The sequence below is a fragment of the Brachycentrus maculatus genome, unplaced genomic scaffold (assembly GCF_059751285.1).
Source record: "Brachycentrus maculatus isolate JH-2025_06_01 unplaced genomic scaffold, ASM5975128v1 h1tg000326l, whole genome shotgun sequence".
In the NCBI taxonomy this organism is placed as follows: Eukaryota; Metazoa; Arthropoda; class Insecta; order Trichoptera; family Brachycentridae; genus Brachycentrus; species Brachycentrus maculatus.
In genome coordinates this window covers 755,623-780,000 of record NW_028281075.1, presented here as the reverse complement: position 1 = coordinate 780,000, position 24,378 = coordinate 755,623, and positions in this window count along the sequence as shown.

Here is a 24,378-nt window from a genome sequence, read left to right as displayed (position 1 = left end):
ATGAAAATCACGTTTTCAAGTGTTTCTCAAGTATGTGAATAGTCTCGGATTCAAACCTCACATACAAATTGAAAGAGTTTCTGCTTTAAAAAAAAAATCCTCACCCCACTATAGATGGCTTTAATGTACTGTGTTACAAGTTTGATCAATATACATATCAACAATAGAAGATTTAAAAATATTGAGTAGGTACTGTGGTTGTCAATCATTGGGAAAATTGGAGAATGTTACAAGTATGTAAAATGATCACTTAACCAAGCTTAAGACGGTTGTAAGCCCTGTAAATGCTTAGATTTCCACATTCTTCCTCATCTTTGGTGAGATGTCAAAAAATTATTTGAGTTATCAAAATGTAAAAATATCTCCTAATTTTTTAAATGTAAAAATAATCTATGTTGAGATGAATTCAAGAATTTTTTTCAATTGGGCCGAGTGTTGTATTGGGCGATGTGTTTTTCACATTTACCTTCCCTATCTTTATTATCCTACCTGCATACAAGCCTCTTAAAATAGAGGGTTTGCGGGTTATTCCTTTAAAAAAATATAGTATTATATATATATATATATATATATATATATATATATATATATATATATATATATATATATATATATATATAAGAGTTTCTGCTTAATAAAAAGCTTCTTTACATCTCACCAATAGATGTCTCTAGTGAAGTTTTAGTGATTCATGAACAAGGTTTCTAAATTGGTTCATATATATAGAACTTCCAAGAATTTGAGTAGTGTGGTTGTCAATAATGGGTAGAATTGGTGAATGTTACACGTGTGTAAAGTGATCACTCAAACCAGCCTATGACGGTCGTAAGCCCCGTAAATGCCCAGACTTCCATATTCTTCTTCATCTTTGATGAGATGTCAAAAAATAATATATATATATATATATATATATATATATATATATATATATATATATATATATATATATATATATATATAAATATATATATATATATATATATATATATATATATATATATTTGTATATATATATATATATATATATATATATATATATATATATATATATATATATATATATATATATATATATATATATATATATATATATATATATATATATATATATATATATATATATATATATATATATATATATATATATATATATATATATATATATATATATATATATATATATATATATATATATATTTATATAAATATTTTACAATAAAGTAAAGGATTTTCTCAATGAAATTAACGATAATATACTTGTTTAATCCATATCCGATCCCTTCGTGGATCACATATAAATAAATATTCGTAGACAAGCGTTGGAGTGACGAATATGATTCATGGTGGTATAAAAATTACGTAAATTTTCTGCAGATTCTCGTATAGTTAGTCGTGTAGGCTCAGAGTCAAGCTAAGGTCTAGTGACAGTCGTGCGGGTGTACGGGGTCGGGTGGGAGGGGGGAGGAAGGGGTGGCAGAGGAACCCCCGCGCGGCCGTAATTTGAACAAATGAGGCCGGCCTACCAAACCAAATTAGATTCCACGGAACGGTCGCCATCGAGGAAAATGGCCGCTCCTTACAACACCTAACGCGTCTTGTCTACTTCTCTCCGCTACTACCTTGTATCGGCAAACTGGCGTGCTGGATTTAGGTGGTGGCAACCCCGGGCGTGTACCAATACTGGCATTATTTAGGTGTTTCAAAGTGAAAGATCTTTTTGTAATGTAAACATCTTTTTTGTAATGTAATGTGTTTTTGGAAGATCTTTTTGTAACGTAATGTAGGATACTTTACGGTAATTTACATATCGTAGTCGTACAGGAGAAAGTGACTAACTGACAAAACGTAAAATGTTCAGGAGGGCCATTTAATTCACTTTTGCTTGGCAACAAAATATACATCAACGCTGTTAGTCATTTTTAACAACAATATATTAAGATTATTAAGCTAGTAAGATATCAAATAGTCAATGATCACGTTCTCTTGTCTGCCTACGATATAAACAACTGCAAGATCCAAAACAATGAAATATATCAACCAAAACCTAACGCATGCCGTACACTATACTGTACGCGACAACGACAAAATAAGTACAAATTGCTCAAATTTCAACATTCTTCTTCACCTATATAATGATATTAATAGTATAATTTTGGTGTATTAAAATGAATGTTTTAAAAATATAACACATTTTCAAAAAATGCGTAATTGAAAACGTTTCCTTTCGGCGTTACAGATCCATTTCCCTCCGCCGATGGCGGCTGGAACCGAATTAATCAGAGTGGTGTTCCTTTACTTGAGGAATTAGCGCCCAACTGGAGCGGACCTTTAATTCGGTTTGCGAGATTAAAGAAGCTGAGAAATTCATTTCTCTAATATGTGAGAGCTTTGCTAAGTGAGAAAAATTGGGATGACGTTGGCGTTTCATTACTTACGGGAGCAAAAATGAGAAGATACGACCTATTAAATTAATTTTCCAATACTCTACTCGACTATCTAAGGAATTATTACAGCTATGCGAATATTTTGCACATAATACTTAAGTTTATGCTTATTTTTAATCGCGTGAGATAAAAATATTTGTTATTTCTTCTTTTAACTCTTATCCGCACCCTATGGTGCACCCCCGTTGGGAATCGAACCCGGATCTTATGTGATCATTTCTAATATAGAAAGAACTTTCAGTTTGTCCCACTTGAATTGCATTGCAGTCGTCGCATTCTAGTTTGTAGATTCCATTGTTTTTAAAAATATATAATTTGTCTTTCGAGATAAAAAAAAAATCATTCCTTCATTATTACTTGTTCTGAAGGCCACTTTTATTCCATGTTGTTTCAAAACATTAGAAACTATTATGGATATTGTACCTGAAAATTATTCGCAAGCAAACTTGTTTTTTATTGGTTATTATTATTAGGATAAATTAAATTATTGCCATATTATTTTTTGACATCTCATCAAAGATGAAGAAGAATATGGAAATTGGGCATTTACGGGGCAGACGACCGTCATAGGCTGGTTTAAGTGATCACTTCACGCACGTGTAACATTGACCAATTCTACCCATTATTGACAACCACACTACTCAAATTCTTGGAAGTTCTATAAATATGAACCAATTTTGAAACATTGTTCTTGAATCACTAGAATTTCACTAGAGACATCTATTAGTGAGTTGAAAAGAAGCTTTTTATTCAGCAGAAACACTTTTATTATTATGTCAGGTCCAAATCCTGGATTATAATCTCACACATGAGAAACGCCAGAAAATATCATTTTCATTTTTATTATTTAAGCTCATAATTTGACCAGATAATTTATTTACAAACGTTTTAAATAAATTAATATTATGTTTATAAATTTTTCGGTTTATTATTTTATTAACGGTCTTTTCTCTGAATCCATTATTTTTAGCTTTGATTTTAATTTGATTTAATTCCTTTTTTCCTTGCTAAGTAAATTTTTCATTGTTTAGTTTACTTGAAATTTAAGTATTGACCTAAACTAACATCTGTAATTACACAATAATATATGGCCGAATGAGCAAGTACACACTGGATGTTTACACCCCTTTCGGTAGAGCGCTCGCAGAACACACGTGTCTCTAGTCTCTAGTCTGTAGGTAAACGCCGTTTGTCTTGGCATATCCGAACACGTAATCGATTCCCAATTACAGCTGACTTGCCTGTTTACCTCTGCAGCCGAGGCCGTGTCAGGAGCGAACAAACAGGGTAGCTTCCCCCATAGGAAATGGTCAAGCGCAATATAGCAGACAACCGGGGGCATTATGCAATTCCCAACTAGAAAAATTAACAATTTTAATATTATGTCCGCCTCCGTGGTGTAATGGTCAACGTATTTAGCTACCGTGCTGGAGGTCTCGGGTTCGATTCCCAGTGGGTTAAAAATAAATATTAGTGATTTTGCACTGTAATATTTATTTAATATTACCCTGGACTGGTTCCTGAAGCGCAAGAGTGATAACCTTGCCTTCATGTAAGTAATGATCAAGATAACACTGCATCAATTCGATGCAGTTCCTTATGCACCATTGGGTGCGGATAAGGGTTATAAGCAATATAATTGAAATTGTTGAATCAGTGATTCCCAAGTAAGTATGCGAATATAATCCAGAATTCGGATCTCACATACAAATATAAGAGTTTCTTACTATTTTTTGGGGCTGATGACCGTCATAGGCTGGTTTAAGTAATCACTTTACACACGTGTAACATTCACCAATTCTACCCATTATTGACAACCACACTACTCAAATTCTTGGAAGCTCTATATATATGAACCAATTTTGAAACATTTTTCTTGAATCACTAGAACTTCACTAGAGACATCTATTGGTGAGATGAAAAGAAGCTTTTTAAATATTTTATGTTAGAAATAATATGAAAATAACTCCTGTAATTGGAGATAATCCAGATTTTGTGAACAAGTATTTAGACACACTCAAAATGCTGTGAATTAGAGTTTCTTCTCAGTAAAAAAGCTTCTTCGTCTCACCAATAGATGTCTCTAGTGAAAATTCTAGTGATTCGTGTACAATGTTCAATATATATCGAACTTCTAAAAATTTGAGTAGTGTGGTTGTCATGATGGGTAGAATTGATGTATGTTACAGGTGTGTAAAAGTGATCACTTAAACCAGCCTACGACGGTCGTAAGCCCCGTAAATGCTCAGACTTCCATATTCTTCTTTATCTATGTTGAGATGTCAAAAAATAATTTGAATTTCAATCTTATTTATTACATCAGACACTGAATTATTATCCCTATAGATGAAATGTCTATATTCAAACGGGACAAGCTTAATAAATATTTCGCTTATTCCTCTACTGATCAGCAATCAGCCATACTTCATAAATGTATTGAAAACCTTATGGGGAAAGTCTATGATTATCGCATGTATGCAGGTTTCATATAATCGATAATCATAGACTTTTAGCTATATATACACATATATATATATATATATATATATATATATATATATATATATATATATATATATATATATATATATATATATATATATATATATAAATATATATATATATATATATATATATTTATATATATTCTTCAAACCCTTATCCGCTCCCCAATGGTGCATAGGGCACTGCATCATATAAACGCAGTGTTTTCTTGATCGTTGACACATGGAGGAAAGGTGATCAGCCCTCCGCTTCAGGTACCAGTCATATATATATATATATATATATATATATATATATATATATATATATATATATATATATATATATATATTGATCTGAAATTTTTCACAATTTTAAACGAATGTTGATTTTATGTGAATATTATAACTCTTTTGAGTAGATGCAAGTAAACTGCACAAAAAGATGTTCTGCATGTATTCGGTCTGTTGTTGGTTTAATTGCTCGCTTCTTACGAAACAGCCTTAGGGTTATCTGAGGACGGGGCTGGGGGTGGATTGATTGCTCAGGGGGAGGGGGAGGTTCTGTTATTATGTTTACTCGAGGGGCGGAGCTGCTGTTTGACTAGCTTGCTCCGGGTTAAAAGTCACGATATTAAAACATATATAATTTGTACATAAATAATAACTTTTGAAACAGATTCTAAATTACTATTTATTTGTTCCTTTCCTGACTTTTAAAGCATATTTATTAATTTCACAATATACTCGTACATAATTAAAAATAACAGAAATGTGACCTTACTGTGATGTCTTCCCTTTTTTAAAGAAGATGGATCCCCGAGCATCTCAGGGCTTGGGACCTTTCAATTGGCTGGCTTGAGCGATCACTTATACACTTCGCTAACTCCTTTCAACAACGTCATATATCAAAAAACTTGATTTTTCCGTAGATCGTTTTTAAAGTTTAAAAATATAATCAAATGTATTAAAAATAAATATGAAGCCACTTATTCAACTTTCTATTACGCCACAGATCTTTTTAGGTAAAACATGAATGTTTTTTCTCCATTTGAAAAATATTTAGTTTATTTAAAAAATTAATAAATCAATACCTTTTCTTCAAAATGCAAAAACGACACTTTCTGCCCTATGGCGGGTAAATATTAGGTTAAAAATATGTCGCTTTTGCTGGGATATAGTACATTTTCTGGGCATTTTGAAACTGAAAATGGACGATTTTTTATATATGACGTTGTTGAAAGGAGTGAGCGACTTGTGTAACGTTTACATCTCTGCCCATTATTGAACATCCATATAGCATAAAAATATAATGCTATGTGCTAAAGCACACAGCACTCTTCGAAGAGGAATTCTTTAAGAAATAAAAAAATGCTGAAAAAAAAATAATTTTAAATGAAAATTATATTCTTATACTTGAAATGTAAACAATATTTAAAACTTATAAAAAAATCTATATTTCTATATATTAAATACACAGTGATCTTTAATATTTTATAGTTATAGGCTAAAAATGGTATTCGACCTAAAAACAACTTTTCATGGCTAAAAAAGTACAACAATTAATAGCATATACATAGTAAGTACCTATATAACATTCACTAAAGTTAAGGTAAAAAATACATTATTTTTTCTACACAATGTTTAAACACTAGCTCAGATTACTATGCCTTACGAATTTTTAGATGAGGCAAGTGCTTTATCCCTCTAGAACGAAAAAAAATCACTTATTCAAACAAAATGTAAGATATTTCTGGATATATTCGCGCACTCGCTACATGAAAGCCTATTAGATTAGAATAATCGTCGTTTGAAAGTGGCGGCAGATAAAATAATAGAAATGACCTTTTTTGTTCAGACGACCCCGGCGTACCCCAGCCATGTAATCCCGTCAATGTGCCCGCTGCGAGAATGTCTCTTTGGTAAACGGATTTTCGCCAATAAAAAGACAATAAGAATTATGTTTCCAGATAGAGGAAGATGGGCGAGATGAGAACAAATAAAAAACACCCATAAAAGTGGGCGGACGCGAGGAGGAGGGGTGGACCGGAACACGACCGAAACTTTGCGGCCCCACTCATTTTGTTCTTTGGAGCACTGAGAAATAATATATTTCCATTCCAGCCTTTGTGTTCTTGCTTTATCTATCGTGAAATTCTTTATGTGACAGTGTATACTTTATTGATCATATTTGTTGTATGTTTTCACAAAAGCACTTATTCCTCCTTGCAGTACGGATAATTCTCACTGTTTTCATCTTCTTAGTAATTATCAATCAATTATTGTAATTCAAGTTTTTTTTTAAATGGGTTAACATGCCACATTAACGTTACAGTCCTTTATAACTTATTGCGATTTTTTCAGTTTTATTATTTTATTTATTTTTATTTTGATGCAATGTTGAAAAATGGTTTATTAGTAACAATCTTATGGAATAAACTATTCCCTTAAAAATTGTTAATTAAATCAAGTTTTTCCAATACATTTAACTATTGTTACTTTTACTCACCAGTAAAAATAAATTTAAGAATTAATTTGTAAAAGTTTAATCGAAGTATTTTCTTCATTATATTTTGTTTGAACACAACCAGAAAAATATTTGGTTTGATTAAATTCAATAAGATTATCTAGATTTTTTGTAATGTAATATTCAAATGAATTATTTAAAAATTTAAAATCAATTATTTCTTTGTATTTTATTATTACAATAAAAATATGTAAAAAGGCTAAAAATCGTTTATGTATGTGATTATTTGCGATTTATTACAATGCTTAAATTTTTAATTTATGTATTTAAGTAATCATTTTTTTTATTTGATTTTTTTTTCAACGAAACAACGTTATACGTTTTTAAACGATATTTAATCTCCAGATATATGCGTACTTATTATTGCAACTTACATGTCAAAAGTATTTGTATTTCTTTTCCCCCTTTTTGACGTAAAAAGAAAAAACCTTTTAGAACAGTTGCAGCCTTAAACATTCCCTTAAAACATAAAGCAAACCAACCGTATGTGAAAGTTTTGGATTCTTTCATGCGGTTAATTTATGCCATTTTCCTTCGTGCACCCTGTGCTCATATATCCCGTGCATCCCTTTGCGGGGTCACAAAAGGATATTTGAGAAAATTATATACTTGACTGCAAGAAAAGTCTTGTTAGCAGTGTTGGCTATAAATAACCAAAATTAATCTGAATCCCTTGAACTATCAAAAGTCCAAGTTAGTAGTCATTTGCAAGATACATTACAAAAATATTACATTCATTTTTATTTTTATATAAGACACTCACTAAAACTCACTCTTTTCATCCTTTTAGTGATTATAAATCGATTATTTTACTTCAAAAGAAATATTTGTAATGGATGAACGTTTGGCATTAACATTGGTTTCGTATTATGTATATTTTGTTGTAATGTAAATGATGTATATTATTAACAATCTAATGAAATAAACAATTCTAATGAAAAATATTAATTGAATCACGTTTTTCCAATAAATTAAAGTGTTGTTACTTTGACTTACCAGTAAAAAATATACTTAAGAAGTTTTTGCAACAGTGTAGAGGTAGCATTTTCCTCGATATTTTTTTTAGAGAAACAAAAACAGATTGGTTTGATAAAATTCAGTAGAGATGATCTCGATTTTTTTGTAAGGTTATATAAATTTAAATTTTTCGCATTATTAGAATACATGATATATACTATATTGTAACAAAGTTTTTCGTTTTAAGTTGAGACACCTATAATATAAATTTAAAATGTGCCTACGAGTACATATAAAATTCATGTTTTTTTTTAATTATATTTTTTATCTTCAAATAATGCATTCTCGGGCCTCGAACTTTCATATTATCCCTCATTATACGGGTCTCAAATAATACGGGTCAAAAGTAGTAAACCGTTTTCTCCTTACGGTTAGAACTCTTTATATGAGTAATTAGCATTTTTGTAGGTTAAACATATTCACAAGTCCTATTTTTTGTAGGCTACTTAACACGCGATAAAAAATAACTAAAAGTAATACGATATAAAGGGTTTACAAACTCGGTAAAACAATCGTTTGTGAACGTTTTTGTGATAATATTGCCAAATACATTCTATTAAAATAAATTATGATCAAATTCCCAGATAGCATATTTTTTTATTAAGACTTTTCATACTTTTATGGTAACTTAATAATAAATTTAAAAAACTTTTATTATTTTTTTTAAATTTCAACATAGATGAAGAAGAATATGGAAGTCTATGCATTTGAGCGGCCTACGACCATACATGTAGTTGAGATGTCAAAAAAATAATATGAAAAATAACTGCTATAATTGTAAATAATTCAGATTTGTGAACAAGTATTTAGACACACTTAAAATGTGGTTAAAAACCTGACTTAAGAGATTTCGTGAAATAAATATTCCATAGGCTAAATTTAACCCATATTCTTCGTCATTTTGAACAAGAAAATGCAACAGGAAATTGTATTATGCTTCCTGAAAGCCATATACCTGAAAGAATTCCCAACAACAGGTTTTACGTATACGTATACAAATACCTAATCGAAATTTAATAGTAATTGTATGTTTGCATACTTATACATATATTCACACATGTATCTGTGGCTGATTGGGATGCCGCCGAATAATGATGTAGTGTCATTATAGAGTAGTAATACGATTTATCGAGCTGGTGATTTACAAATGGCGATCTCGCAAGGGTAAGGGTAAGTCGAGTCTGTGTAGTGTGTAGTGGGTAGTGTAGTGAAGGGGTGGGGGTGGAGGGCACTGGCTAGTGGGTAGAGTGTAGAGAAAAGCAGATGGATGACCCGTCAGCGCAGATGTGTGCTGGAGAATACTCAAACAGGGCTGTGCCAAACTCGTTATCAGGGCTGATGAATAACTTATTCTCTAATTTTGGAATTGTGCACAGACTTTGTGAATTACTCCTAAAAAAAATTGTTTCGATTCAATATAAACGGATTTGAATTACTGTTATGTTTAAGTATGCGTAAATAAATTTATTTCAATCAACTTCAAAAATATGATAAAGGTTTTCTATATGTTTGCCAATTATTATTTTTTTGTTTGTTTGAATTGAATATTTTCTAATGTAAATGAGAGTAATAACTTCACAATTGATTTTAATATATCAAAAGCCATTGAATAAACGTAACATTTTATAAATATAATAAATTATATTAATTTAATAGGTTTATTATAAAGAATGGAGTGAGATGTCAAAAAGTAAAAATAAGTCCTAAGAGGAAAACCCCAGATTTGTGAACAAATATTTAGCCACACTCAAAATGTTGCGTAAAAAATGTTTTTTTCCAAATCTATTTTTAAATATTATCTAGTCTTTACTTCATATAATTCTGTTGTTTTTTCAAAAAATAATAATTTGAATGTTAAAATTACACCGTAAAATTACACACAAAAATACCATAATATAAATTTATGTGATTTAATTTAACACAAACGAACTTGACCATTTTTGATAAATACTTCTTCATTTGAACTAAAGACGTGTAATTGACTATTGTCACACATATCAGTATTGTCCTCATCGCTTTCTTTGACGAGTTCTAGATCACGGAAGAATTTAATAATTTAATAAAAATAGTTTTGGTGTGTTCATTTTAAAAGATAATATGGCAAATAAAATATTGATCTATTTAATATTTCTTAGTAACAGGTTAAGAGAAAATAAATTTTAAAAAAAAGAAGCAGAAAAAATAATTTGAAAAGTGATCGAATATATTTTTTTAACTTTTTTTAAACTTGTTTTTTTAAAACAAAAACTTGTTATTCAGTCTGTCACAGCCCTGACGCCGACATTCCTCTTGGTAGTCCGCTCGGCAAGATTAAAAGCTCGGCCTCGAGGCCTCCTGAATATTTTATGGCCGGAGCACAACTTTTGTAATTTATTCATTGTAGCGCCAAAGGAAATAAAACAGCGCCGGCTGATAAAACTTCCGCTCGGCAGAGTGCAAGCACTGGTATCTCTTCTTCTCTTCTCGGCTCCTGTTACGGCTACTTTGTTTTATGTCAAAACAACGTAATCGACACGAGCTTCAGCACTCATAACGGTGATGATAGTGACCTAAAGCAATTAGACAAACAACACTGATTTTGTATTTTGACTTAAAATTAAGAAATTTCTCTACATTTGGAATAGGAAACTCATTTACTTTCATTACACAAGTAGTTTTGTTATCGCGCGGGTATGTATGAGGAGATGCATGAACGTGGAAGAGGCGAAGAATGTTTGCAAGGACAGAGTGGTGTGGCGTTCTATTCTCTCTGCCTACACCTTCGGGGAAGCGGCGTGATGTTTAGTTAGTTTTTTTCATTTATAAAATTTCTTGTTGGCAGGTTAAATGTATAATTTTTAACATTTATTTTAGTTTTCATTCATTTTGTTTCACTGTATTATTAAATATTTTTTCCAAGATATTGTAACTCGTACAATATCTTAAAAAAAACTAAAATCTCGAAAACACCAAGCATGTACACCAATATCTGTATTAAAAATGACTTTTTATACTAATTTGCCAATTTTATTATGCCTCGTGTAAAGCCGGGTTTTATAATGAATACCCAAATGTGAATGGACTATTCCATTTAATTTTTTGACAACAATGTCAATTTATTTGCATAAACTTAGAAAGACATTTTACATACTGTTGATTGTTAATGTAAGAAAATACAGAAGAACCCTTATTTTTATTTTTTACAACTGTGTCGGGTTGTGGTCCTGTGGTTAGTGTCGCGGACTCTTAAATCAGAGATTCTCTATTCGAACCCACTCTACCACAATTTGATACCTATTTCTAATAATGAGCCGCTAAGGCTCACAGAAATAGCATAAATTCGAGATATTTGTGTAAATAATAAAACACAAATATTTCTCTTTTCTTTAAAAAAAATCAATCCTTTGAGTTTATATCTTATATCATATTTTTTACTTATGTCATGTTATGTTTAAAAGTAGGTAGCCATATTCAACATTTAATTTTATGCATTGCTCGAAAGGTTTTTTTTCATTACCGACGTATAATTTGAATACCCTTTGACTTTTGAAATAGAATTCTGATAGTATTGTGTAATATAAGCGTTCAATCATGACTAAGCTTCTTAGTACAATGAAATGTCTCCAGTCCCCGGAGCTACAAACTCCACCAGACACCTCATCTCATTAGAAAATAAAGTCGAAGAGGAGGGTCGGAAAGAAGATTATAAATTTAATTCGTTTAAAATCAGATACATGTTGTGTTTGTCTATGTAATATCAATAAATGTTGGAATAAACATTTATTGAAAAACAACATAGTTATTTTTTAAGCTTAATATTTTCCAAAAAATAATTAAATAACCAAATAGAAATAGGATTAATAAATTTACCAAAAAGCGTCATATCTTAAATAAAGCGGGGTTTCTTTTATTATTTTAAATAAGAGAATGTCTTAAAATTAATGTCATATTTAGATAATTACATATGTTTAGATTCTAAATTAATATATTTTTTTCCTTTTTTGCCTTTATTTGAAATATAGGAATCATGAACATAAGGAATAATAAATTAAAAATATATTAATGTTAAGCGTCTATAGGCTTCCGGGAGAGGCTGATAAATATATCCAACCTGATCATAAAATTACTTGTGGATCACAGATGGGTGCTAGAAATGTGGCAGTACTGGAGTTCAGTGATGATCTTCATCATCTCTCCAGTATTATGGATAATTTTATTTCAGTATTTCCTTTATATTTTCCTATTTAATTTTTATTTTTATGTAATACTACATCGACTGTCTATGTATTGAGTCCACTGTTTTAGTAAAGCCGGAATGTTTAAAAAATTATATTATTATTATTATTACAGTTAGTCCGTCTCCGTAGTGTAATGGTCAGCACTTTCGGCTACCGTCCTGAAGGTCCCGGCTTAAATTCCCAGGGGGGGGATCAAATAATTATACGTGATTTTTTCAGTGTACTATTTATTCAATATTACCCTGGACTGATGCCTGAAGCGGACGGCTATTCACCTTTCCTTAATGTATCAACAATCAATATAACACTGCGTTTATATGATGCAGTGCCCTATGTACAATTGGGGTGCGGATAAGGGTTTGAAGATAGTTTGAAAAAGAAATATTTTTAGTTTTTATCGTATTGAATTTGAACATCCTCAAAATCTTCTTAAAAAAATTCTATCGGAAAAAAAAACATTTCATCAACGTCAGAGTGACAATAGGTTGTGATAGTAGCGCGGGATCCACGACATGTGATTTCTGGATGGTTCCTTGTGAAAGTCCTTTCATAGAACCTACATTACGTTACACGATACTGACAATATTTCCCTCGGCAATGGGTGATTGATGGACACCCTTGTGATTTCATCTCATTATTTGAAACTCACCCCCGTCGACCCCATTATCCGGTACACCTACATGGAAAATAATTATTTGGTGAAGGGATTTTACTTTGAATCCTATAAAGGTAGCCCTGTTCTATTTTGTCGTCAACCCTGAATATTTTTGTACATTTAATTTAATTCTTGTATTTTCAATAATTAAATACCCCAAGACTAAAATATTACATTTTGTAAAATTTAAAAAAAGATGCATTTACATATTTTTTAGCTTTTTTTATATATTTTTTTGTTTTATTTTAAAAAGAGATAATTTTTTTTTGTTATTTAATGATATTTATAAATAACATTCCTTAATTTAATTACACGGACGGTTATATAAAACATAAGATTGTAAGATATTTTCCTAAGATTCCATCAGGACATTTACGCTAAAATATAAAAAAATGTTTTCTACGTTTTCAGGATCCCTATAATTCTCGTTGATGGAGAGGGAGTCATACATAGGTATGCCTTAAAATTTTTCAAGATAAGGAATACGCGCACACACACACACACACACACACACACACACATATATATAAATATAAATATATATAAATATAAATATATATATATATATATATATATATATATATATATATATATATATATATATATATATATATATATATATATATATATATATATATATATATATATATATATATATATATATATATATATATATATATATATATATATATATATATATATATATATATATATATATATATATATATATATATATATATAACAAATTATAAACATGTTATTCGATTTTATTTTATTGCATGTATGAAACTGCTACCACTTCTGTGTCTACCCACGCGGCATAATTCTTTCAAAAGCCTCCGATTTTTCCTGCCTATTTCGTTTTTACGATTGGCCATCGATTTGAGTTCACGCATACTTGAAGGACAATTGTAATAAGGGAGTAAAGGGATCTTTTAGTACCATTTATACTTTATATTTCAGTAGACCGTAAGGGATGACCATTCCCCTTCGAAACTATATACAACGGTATTTATAGTCTCGATACAAAGCAAAATGTTATAGTTTTTTTTTTAATTTAAGGAAAAAATAAGTTGTGGACGATGATTGCTACTAAAATCCAAAATAAATATTCTTCGCAATGATGTCACTGGTCACATGAAATAAATGTTGGAAAAACTATACATATGTTATTTAATTTAATTTAATATATATTATAATTTCAATACCCATGTAGGGAACAGAGAAGTATGGAATTAGTTATATATATGAAATATCAAAACACATTTACGTTAATGCTTCTCGTAAATAATAAGACCATGACATAAACAATAAGACCATTTATACTGAATATGTATTTGATAGTACGATTTTTATATTGAATGTTTGGACTTTTTGAAAAAGAATTACATAAAATTTAATGTTTAGTAAAATTTCGATTCTATTGTCAAACAAAAGTAATGTTTTTTTCTGAACCCTCTAGTCTGAAATGGCTAAGAAATATCACCAATGGGACCGATGTATCTGTGGGTAGGTACATATAGCAGTGGCCACTTGCCCTGATGGCCAATCATTCTTACACCACCCCAAGTGTCCAGTCTTACCCTCAGTTCAAGTTACCTCGATCTCCCCAACAACCCTTTACATGTTTATAATTTATCTTAGTGTTTCCTTTACCCCAGTTACATACTTTAACGGCCATTTTCCATTAAAAGGGATATGGAAATATGATATATCTCCAATAAAACACGAGTAGATCCAAGATTTTTTTCTGTTGTGAATTTAAAGGCATTAGCAAAATGATATTTTTACGTATTTTCTAAAAAATTATTAAATTGCATATGTTACGTTTGACTTTTTTGTCCGCCTCCATAGTGTAGTGGTTAGCGCGCTAGGCTACCATGCTGGAGGTCCCGGGTTTGATTCCTAAGAGAATCAAAATAAATATTAGTGATTTTTCAGTCTAACATTTATTTAATATGACCCTTGACTGGTACCTGAAGCGAAAGGCTGATCACCTTTCCTTCGTGTATTTAACGATCAAGATAACACTGCTTCTATACGATGCAGTGCCCTATGCACTATTGGCGTGCGAATAAGGGTTAGAAAAAGAGAATAAGAAATTGTAAATGACGCATTCCTATATGTAATATATTTTTATAATTACATATTTGGAACGAAACAAAATGCATTTGTGAATACTCCTTCATTGAAATTGTGTATTTGTTATTCGGGTTATTTGGGTCAATGTAGGTAAAATGCTTTTAAAAAATTAAAGCCGTCATGCATATCTCGTTTTCGCAATTTTAGTGTGTCTAAATCCTTGTACATTTTGACACTCAACATAGATGAAGAAGCATATGAACACCTGGGTATTTACAGGGCTTACGCCCTTTTAGGTCAGGTTAAACTTACCTATGACAGGTTGTAAGCTCTTTCAATACCCAGATGTCCATATTCTTCTTCGTCTATGTTGAGATGATAACTTGTAAATTTTGTTTATTTACAATTTTATAGATATTAAAAATATATTTGTATTTTTTCGTTGCCAAAGTCCGTTATATTGCTCTCAATAATAACGATGACCACGGATAGGTATTCGCTGGCGCAAAGGCACACCTGCACACAACTACAGGTCCTTGAGTGAGGAGAATGAACCGGAAATCAAATCTGTACCGGAACCAGCAGAGGGGGAAGTGGACTTCCCTCCAACCGAACCGGAATATTTACATAGGACGGGTAGTGCCAGGAGCTCAGAGCTCAAAGGGATGAAGGTACTATCAACTCGTGTGAATTATGGTAATTCGACGAGTCATACTAAAGGTTATACTACATATTTATTATGTATGCTTTCGAGTTCATCTGAAGTAAATTATTAGAAAATTAGTATAATAATAATAAATTATTCACAAATACTCAAAAATATTTGCTTAATTGTGAGAAAGACAAAACAAAAATACAATCAATTATTTCCTTAATTAATTTCAATTAATTAAAAACTTATTATTCAATAATTTTTAATTAAAGTTTTACATAGTAAATACCACTATTTTAAGTGATAGTGGTATTTACTAAGTAAAACTTAAATTAAAAATGGATAGATTTTACCACAAAGTGACTGCCGAAAAATTGATAAAAATGTTCAATCAAATAAGAAAAATGAATTGAAAAATAATTACATCTCTTCGATCAAATGCACGTACGAATTTTTTAAAATTATATATTTGTACTTAACCACTTTTCTGGTTAATTTACTTAAATTACTTGTCGCACAAAAACAGCGTAATGTTAAATTTAATTAAAAACACAATATTACTTTGTTTTATTGATTCCCACTAAAAAAAACTTCAAATCCATAATATATTCACCTATGTGCGTTAAATCTGGAATCGTGGTATTACCGAGCAGGTCTCTTGGTACACGATATTTCGCATTATGTAAAGGAATATCTCTGTGATAGAAGCGCCGGCCACAACTCCACCCCAGAATGTTTATCTGCGAATATTCGTATGATGTTAGCAACTTCCCGGGCGCGGGATACTTTTACTTCACAAAGTTGGTATAAGCTCAGAATGTAATCTGCTAATGGAATGCTCACTCAGCCGAGCCAATAATATGGATTAACCCATTATTTCGAGCGGTGGAATAGTAACGCGCACTCCGGTTATCCCATCTCCCGAATAACTAATCAAAACTTATAATTCCGCGGCAACTTGGGGTTGGCGGAGGGGTGTAATTTATTGGGCGGATATCGAACAAAAATGATAAAGGTAAATTTTATTGGCCAAATATGAAATTGAAAATCCTTTTTTTTTGACATCTCATCAAAGTTGAAGAAGAATATGGATGTCTGGGCATTTACGGGGCTGACGACCGTCATGGGCTGGTTTAAGTGATCACTTTACACACGTGTAACATTCACCAATTCTACCCATTATTGACAACCACACTACTCAAATTCTTGGAAGTTCTATATGTATGAACCAATTTAGAACCTTTGTTCTTTAATCACAAGAACTTCACTAGAGACATCTAGTGAAGTTTGATGAGATGTCAAAAAATAATATGGAAAATAACTCCTATGATTGGAGATAATCCAGATTTGTGAACAAGTATTTCGACACACTCAAAATGTTAATTGAATATCGTTTGATTCACTTTCTTCATAGATTTTTTCCATTACTTGACTCGACCTAACGTTGCACATTTAATGTACCGTGGCGTAATCGGGTAGAAGCTCCACTGCGAAACTAAAGTTACGGGTTCGATTCCCGCCAATTGCAAAATAAAATCAAGAATGAAATTTTTTCATTTGGTCTGGGTATTTATTTAGTTATTTATGGTTTACAAACAATGAAAAACAAATAACAAGAAATAAAATACAGTGCAATACAAATTGATAGAACGTTTTTTATCAATTAGACGAGAACACAACAAATAAAGGTGCATGTTAAATATTTGTGATGTATTTTTTACATCTACCTTACCTGTCTTTATTATCCTACCAACAGACAAGCCTCTAAAAGTAGAAGCTTTGCTGGTTATCCATTGAAAAATGTTTTTAATTTTTTTTTTAAATATTGAGAAATATGATTTTACATTTAACTGGGAGATGTGTTTTTTTTCTTTATTATAGAGTTTGAATTGAAAAAATATTTTTCCATTTTCCTGAAATGATTTTGGTTAGGTTTATTGAAAAAATTATCACATGACACAGTTTTTTTAAAAGTTCATTAAAAAATGATAATCTTTCCCATTTTTTGATAAATAAATACTGTTTACATTTAGTTTTATTTTTATTGAAAATGGAAAAGTTTATCGAGAGGCGAATATGGAAGTCTGGGCTTTCGGTCTATTATTCACTAGTTTAGATGATCATTTGCATACTCTTTAACATGGATCATTCTGCCCCTGATTGAAAACTACATTACCCAACATTTTTTAAAAGTTGTATATTTATTTTGAGTGACAACACCGATGACATTTATTATTATAAACTTTGGTTCTTCAGCAGGCAATTTATGAACCAATATTTGGCAACACTCAAACAGTTAATTGAATAAAGTTTAAAAAATATATATGTATATATATATATATATATATATATATATATATATATATATATATATATATATATATATATATATAAATATATATATATATATATATATTTATATATATATATATATATATATATATATATATATATATATATAAATAAATATATATATATATATATATAAATATATATATTTAGTCCTACATACTTAAATCATTTCTATTCTGAACGAATGTTATGGGTGACTGCCAAATTGAAATAAAAAAATAAAGACAAAAAAAACTAATGTCAACATATATATTGTTATAATTATAGAAACATTAGTGATTTTAGCAGTATTGAATTTAATGTAATAATAAAAACCCTTATCCGCACCCCAATGGTGCATAGGGCACTGTCATATTAACGCAGTGTTATCTTAATCGTTTTACACATGAAGGAAAGGTGATCAGCCCTCCGCTTCAGGTACCAGTCCATGGTAATATTGAATAAATATTACAGTGAAAAAATCACTTATATTTATTTTACCCCCCATGGGAATCGAACCCGGGACCTCCAGAACGGTAGCCGAGCGTGCTGACCATTACACTACGGAGGCGGATTTAATATACAATGACAATTTAATAAGGTAAAAAACCTTGGAAAAAAATTCTTGGTATGAATTTTCAAGGAATATTTGGGAATACTTTTACACATTGTTTTGTATAATTTTTAAAGAATTAAAGCATTTAACTTGTAAAGACCTGCATGTTTACGCACTGGTAATTATGTATGTATATAAATGCTTGTATATGTAGGAAAAGCCCTAATTTAGCGGCCGGCCATTACGGTCGCAGCTGGTGTAACGGCGTTACTAACGGCCAGCAGCTCATTGAACGAATAGAGCAATTCGTAAAGTAAAAATAAAATTTAAAAAACATTTTTTAAAATAGTAAGGGTGACTTCCGTTCCTATCCATTTTTACTAGACAGAGTCTTTAATACATATAGAATCTTCAATTGTAAGTTACTCCGTAAAAATAATAACTTCATATACATGAAAAGTACTGTTTACAACATTTTGAGTGTGTCCAAATACTTGTTCACAAAATCTGGATTATCTCCAATTACAGCAGTTATTTTCATATTATTTTTTGTCAAAAAATAAAATGAAAATAACTCCTGTAATTGGAGATAATCCAGATTTTGTGAACAAGTATTTCAACACACTCAAAATGTAGTAAATAAATTGTCTGGTCAAATTATAAGCTTAAATAATGAAAATGAAAATGGTATTTTCTGGCGTTTCTCATGTGTGTGATTATAATCCAGGATTCGGACCTCACATACTAATATAAGAGTTTCTGCTTAATAAAAAGCTTCTTTACATCTCACCAATAGATGTCTCCAGTGAAGTTCTAGTGATTCAAGAACAAGGTTTCTAAATTGGTTCATATATACAGAACTTCCAAGAATTTGAGTAGTGTGGTTGTCAATAATGGGTTGAATTGGTGAATGTTACACGTGTGTAAAGTGATCACTTAAACCAGCCTATGACGGTCGTCAGCCCCGTAAATGCCCAGACTTCCATATTCTTCTTCATCTTTGATGAGATGTCAAAAAATAAAAGTACTGTTAATACCTACATGGTACTTATTAATACGCTCGTTATACTTTTACATTTTTTTTGTATAATTTAATAAATGTTCTTTTAACAAACGTTTCATTTTTTACTCTTTAGACAAATATAAAAATTACCTATTCTATCAATTCCCTATTTTTTCATTGACTTAAATTTGTGTATGGTAAAAAGGTACTTACTGTTTGGTAAAAATCAATTTCATTGTCGTTGCTCAATTCAATACTATAGCGGAATCATTATTGCAGGCTCTTCGTGCCAACTTCTAACGAGACTAATCGGTATCTGCTGTGGAGTGCCCTGTGTCCATTTATTGAGACGTTTAAAGTAGACAAAATATTTTCAGACATTCTCCGGAAAAAAATCTATCTGTTAAAATATGTTGAGTCATTTATGAATAGAAGAAAAAAATATTTATAATAAATTTATTTCATACATTTACAGGGCTAATGATCGTCATAGGAAATGCCCAGACATCCATATCATTCTTCATCTATTTTGAGATGTTAAAAAAAAAACTTTTTAAATTGAAAGTAATGTCAGAAAAAACACAATATACGTTTTAATATATTATTTTGTCATAAAAATGATTATTTTAATCTTTCGTCTATATTACGTATCGGTATTAGGGATGCGTTTTGCAGAATCACTTAAGGGAGGTACAGAGAAAATCTTTTAGTATTCAGAGCGTAAGGGATATAACCCCAAGGCATTTCCCGAGTACTTGTTAAGTCTCTCCATTTCCTGGACATTGTAGAACATCTTCATGCAAACACTTCAGTCCTCCCTCATCCGAATCCCATATCCTCTTCTTCTCACGGTATACATTACATTATAATAATGCTATTATCCAGTAGCTACCTACACGTTGAGTACAACATAGTTTAATTGCTTGATTCAATAAAAAATACTTACATATGTCGAATTTAGGTAACAATATTTTGTGTTTCTTTATATGTTTGTATAAATATTATAATATGATGTAACTCCGAGGTATTCTTATCAAAATGTCAAAAGTAGTCAATATCTTCATAAAATGTAAGCAGATGGCGATACATAACTTTAACATATATAACTCTAAAAAAACAAAAAAAATATTTTACAAATTTATCATGAAGCGCCCTTGTACAAGAAAAAGTATTTTGAGAAAATGGTGCTTTATAATTTATTCAAAAGCATTAAAATTATTTTAAGTATTTATTCAGAACTGATGCATTAATTATTCACATCTTTACACAAGTATTAATAACCATCAACTATAATATAATCAATATTTGAAGCGCTAACTTTGTAATTTTTAATTTAAAAACTTTGAAAATTAGTTTTAATCACTATATAAGCATGTTATAATTACCAAATAATATACAATGTTGACAGGTTTCAGAGCAACAAACTCTTTTTCATGACCAACTTTTAATTCAATGAGAAGGTTAGCGGGATTGAGGTACGAATCGCAACTGTCCATTTTTAAAATACATTCTTTATTTTTAATATTTCTAAATAATCTAATTTATCTCCTATAGTACAAGTGTGCATACATTTAGAACTTTATTTTTTGTCAAGTATGTTTTAAACTGTTTTATTTTATTATTTCATGGTTTATTTATTTATAAATCTCTAAATATCATACGTTTAAAAAATTATAAACCTGTGTTCAAAGAATACAAATTAATAGGTACAAGTAGTATCTTAACATATTTAATATTATCTGTTATATAAAAAAAATGTTTAGTGCATCTTAAATTGTGATCATTGATTGTAAATGATTAAACACATTTAATATAGATATAAAGAGAATTGAAGAGTATAAGGGTGTATGTGTACATGTGTATACCTCACACCCTGGGCTATGAATCCTGTCGGAAGGAAGTGTCCGCCGCTTAGAGGACGGACTTTACGGAATCCTGAATACAGAATACTACGGTCCTTAAATCGATTTCAGGATTACTGATTTAATACCGTGCGCATACAGAATCTTTTAAGTAGGAAGCGTGGAGATCAATGTCCTCAATCCTGATGGAAAACTTGATACTCTTTTCTTTTATTTATTATTAAATCATCTTAAGTGAAAAATTTGACAAAACCAATGCGTAACGTTACTAAATATTTAACTTAAATAATGAGAGATAAGAAGAAATCGATTTAAAAAAAAATTGCCTTTGTTTTCATCCCAATTTTGAAGATTCACAATGTACCGAATATATAAAACTACATATGTATCATGCAAGTGTAATCATCTCTTTTACGTCAAGATGCGTACAAATAGGTAAGACAAAGACTTAATATATTTTGCTTTATTAAAAAATTATATGTTGGCTTAATTTTATAGAAAACCTTTTATCCAAAATGAGAAAAATCCTTTTTTGAATATTTTTATGATTTGAAATATTGATGAAATTGTTCTGAAATGGAATAAAAAATTACCAGATTTTCATGGACGGAATAAGACCATGATGGTTGCTGAAAAAAGTAGATTTTGCAACAACAGAAATCTAAAAGAAAAACAAAAACTGAGAAATAAAATTCATCGCTGTAAACACATTCATTTTCTATTGAAAAGTGCACCCTAACATGAATACTAGTTTGAGATTTTTTAATTTTTTAATTTGGATATAAAAAAGAAACTTTAGAAAACGATTTTTTTTTATTAAATAGGATTTATATTCCATCTTTATGGAAATGAAATAAATTGAATTAAGTTTAAATCGGACACGCATTATTTTCTGCCTTAATATTCTAAGTTGGCATAATTTCGCCTAGCACTGTATGATATATGTACGTGCATTACATAATTATATTGCTCACACCATCAGATGCATGTATGTGTATTGTTGTGTTGGTATTTTGTGTCTAGTATCGGAAAACACTTTCGGACTTCGGTGATACTTTGTCGGGAGGGAGAATACTATGGCAGTAATAAGATTTTGTCCAAGAGGATATGGGTGGCTGCATCTGCTGTCCTCGGCTACCCTCCACCCCCCTCCCACCACCCACCACCGACCCCACCCACCCAGAACTTCAGTGTCCACTTCACATACGTGTATATATTTCATTTATTCTAACTCAATGAATTGTGATTAGAATAATTTTTGTAATTATTATGTAGGTATATGTACTTCGTAAAATAACTGCCAGCAAACAACGTTTTTATACAAGCTGTACCCGGCCATACGTTGCTATGGCTCAGCCTGGTTCAAATAAAGAGAAAAGAAAGCATATTCTAATATGTTTAATTTCACAATGCTAGTGAAGTATTAAATATATTGAAAAAACAGTGAAATAACAATGCAATCGAAAACATTAAAAATGCTAGGTGTCTGAAGCTGTTAGGAAGCACAATGAATGCAACGACGAATATTTGCTTTTTAGTTCAACAGATGGCTCTGCCATTCAGGTAAAAAGGCTGATTTAAATAAAAATATAATTACCTGTCACAGGTGAATATAAAAATACGCGTGTATTCAAATGCAACGTTATGTCAAAACTTCAAAGCAATCGGTGAATAACTTTTAAAGATTTGAGATTTTGAACAAATATTAATTTTTTTATTTACATAAATAATTAATAACAACCCACTGCCAAGAAGTAAAAGGCAAATAAATATTAACTTGTATTATTTTACATACTGATATTTTTTCCTCAATTCCTTACGTGATCTTACTCCCCATGTTATTACCTCAGTTTACAGTTTCATCTTTTGATATTTATTTTATTTGCCATTAAGATAGAAACTCTATCAAATTTGTATTTTTTAAACGATTTTAATTCTGCTCATTTATTATCTATCAACAAAAAAATTCTAAACATTAAAAAAAAAGAATATTACCCTATTTGGACTTTTTATTTTATGCGAGAAAAAACAAACAAAATTAATTCTTTGTCGCATATCCACCTAGTCAGACTGCTCTAATCAATTCATATACATATATGAAAATATGTAAAACATACAACATGCTCAACATATATCTCGATAGTCTGAAACCAAAATCAAATTCGGTTGAAATCTATGTAGAATGAAGAGCTCATTCATAATTTTGCTATACATTTTAGTGGAAAGGTATTGTTATGCCCTCGGCCAACACAATGTAGGTGCCTCCCTTCCGGAGTTATAAATTTTAATTTGGAAGCAGAGGAAACTTTTTATTCCCACTGCTAAAGATGGGGCTTTTAATTAAGGTTATGACTGGCCTTTCACCGGGCCCCAGTTCAATTTATAACTTAACAAATTTGTAACGTTGTTCGTTACGAATTCATAAAAAGGGTGGTAGTAATAATACTAATAATATGAAAATCTTCATTCCATCAACTTTATACTAAACGAACAATACGCAACCTGGTTTTAAGTTAATGAAATAACTTATATTATCCTTAGAATAATAA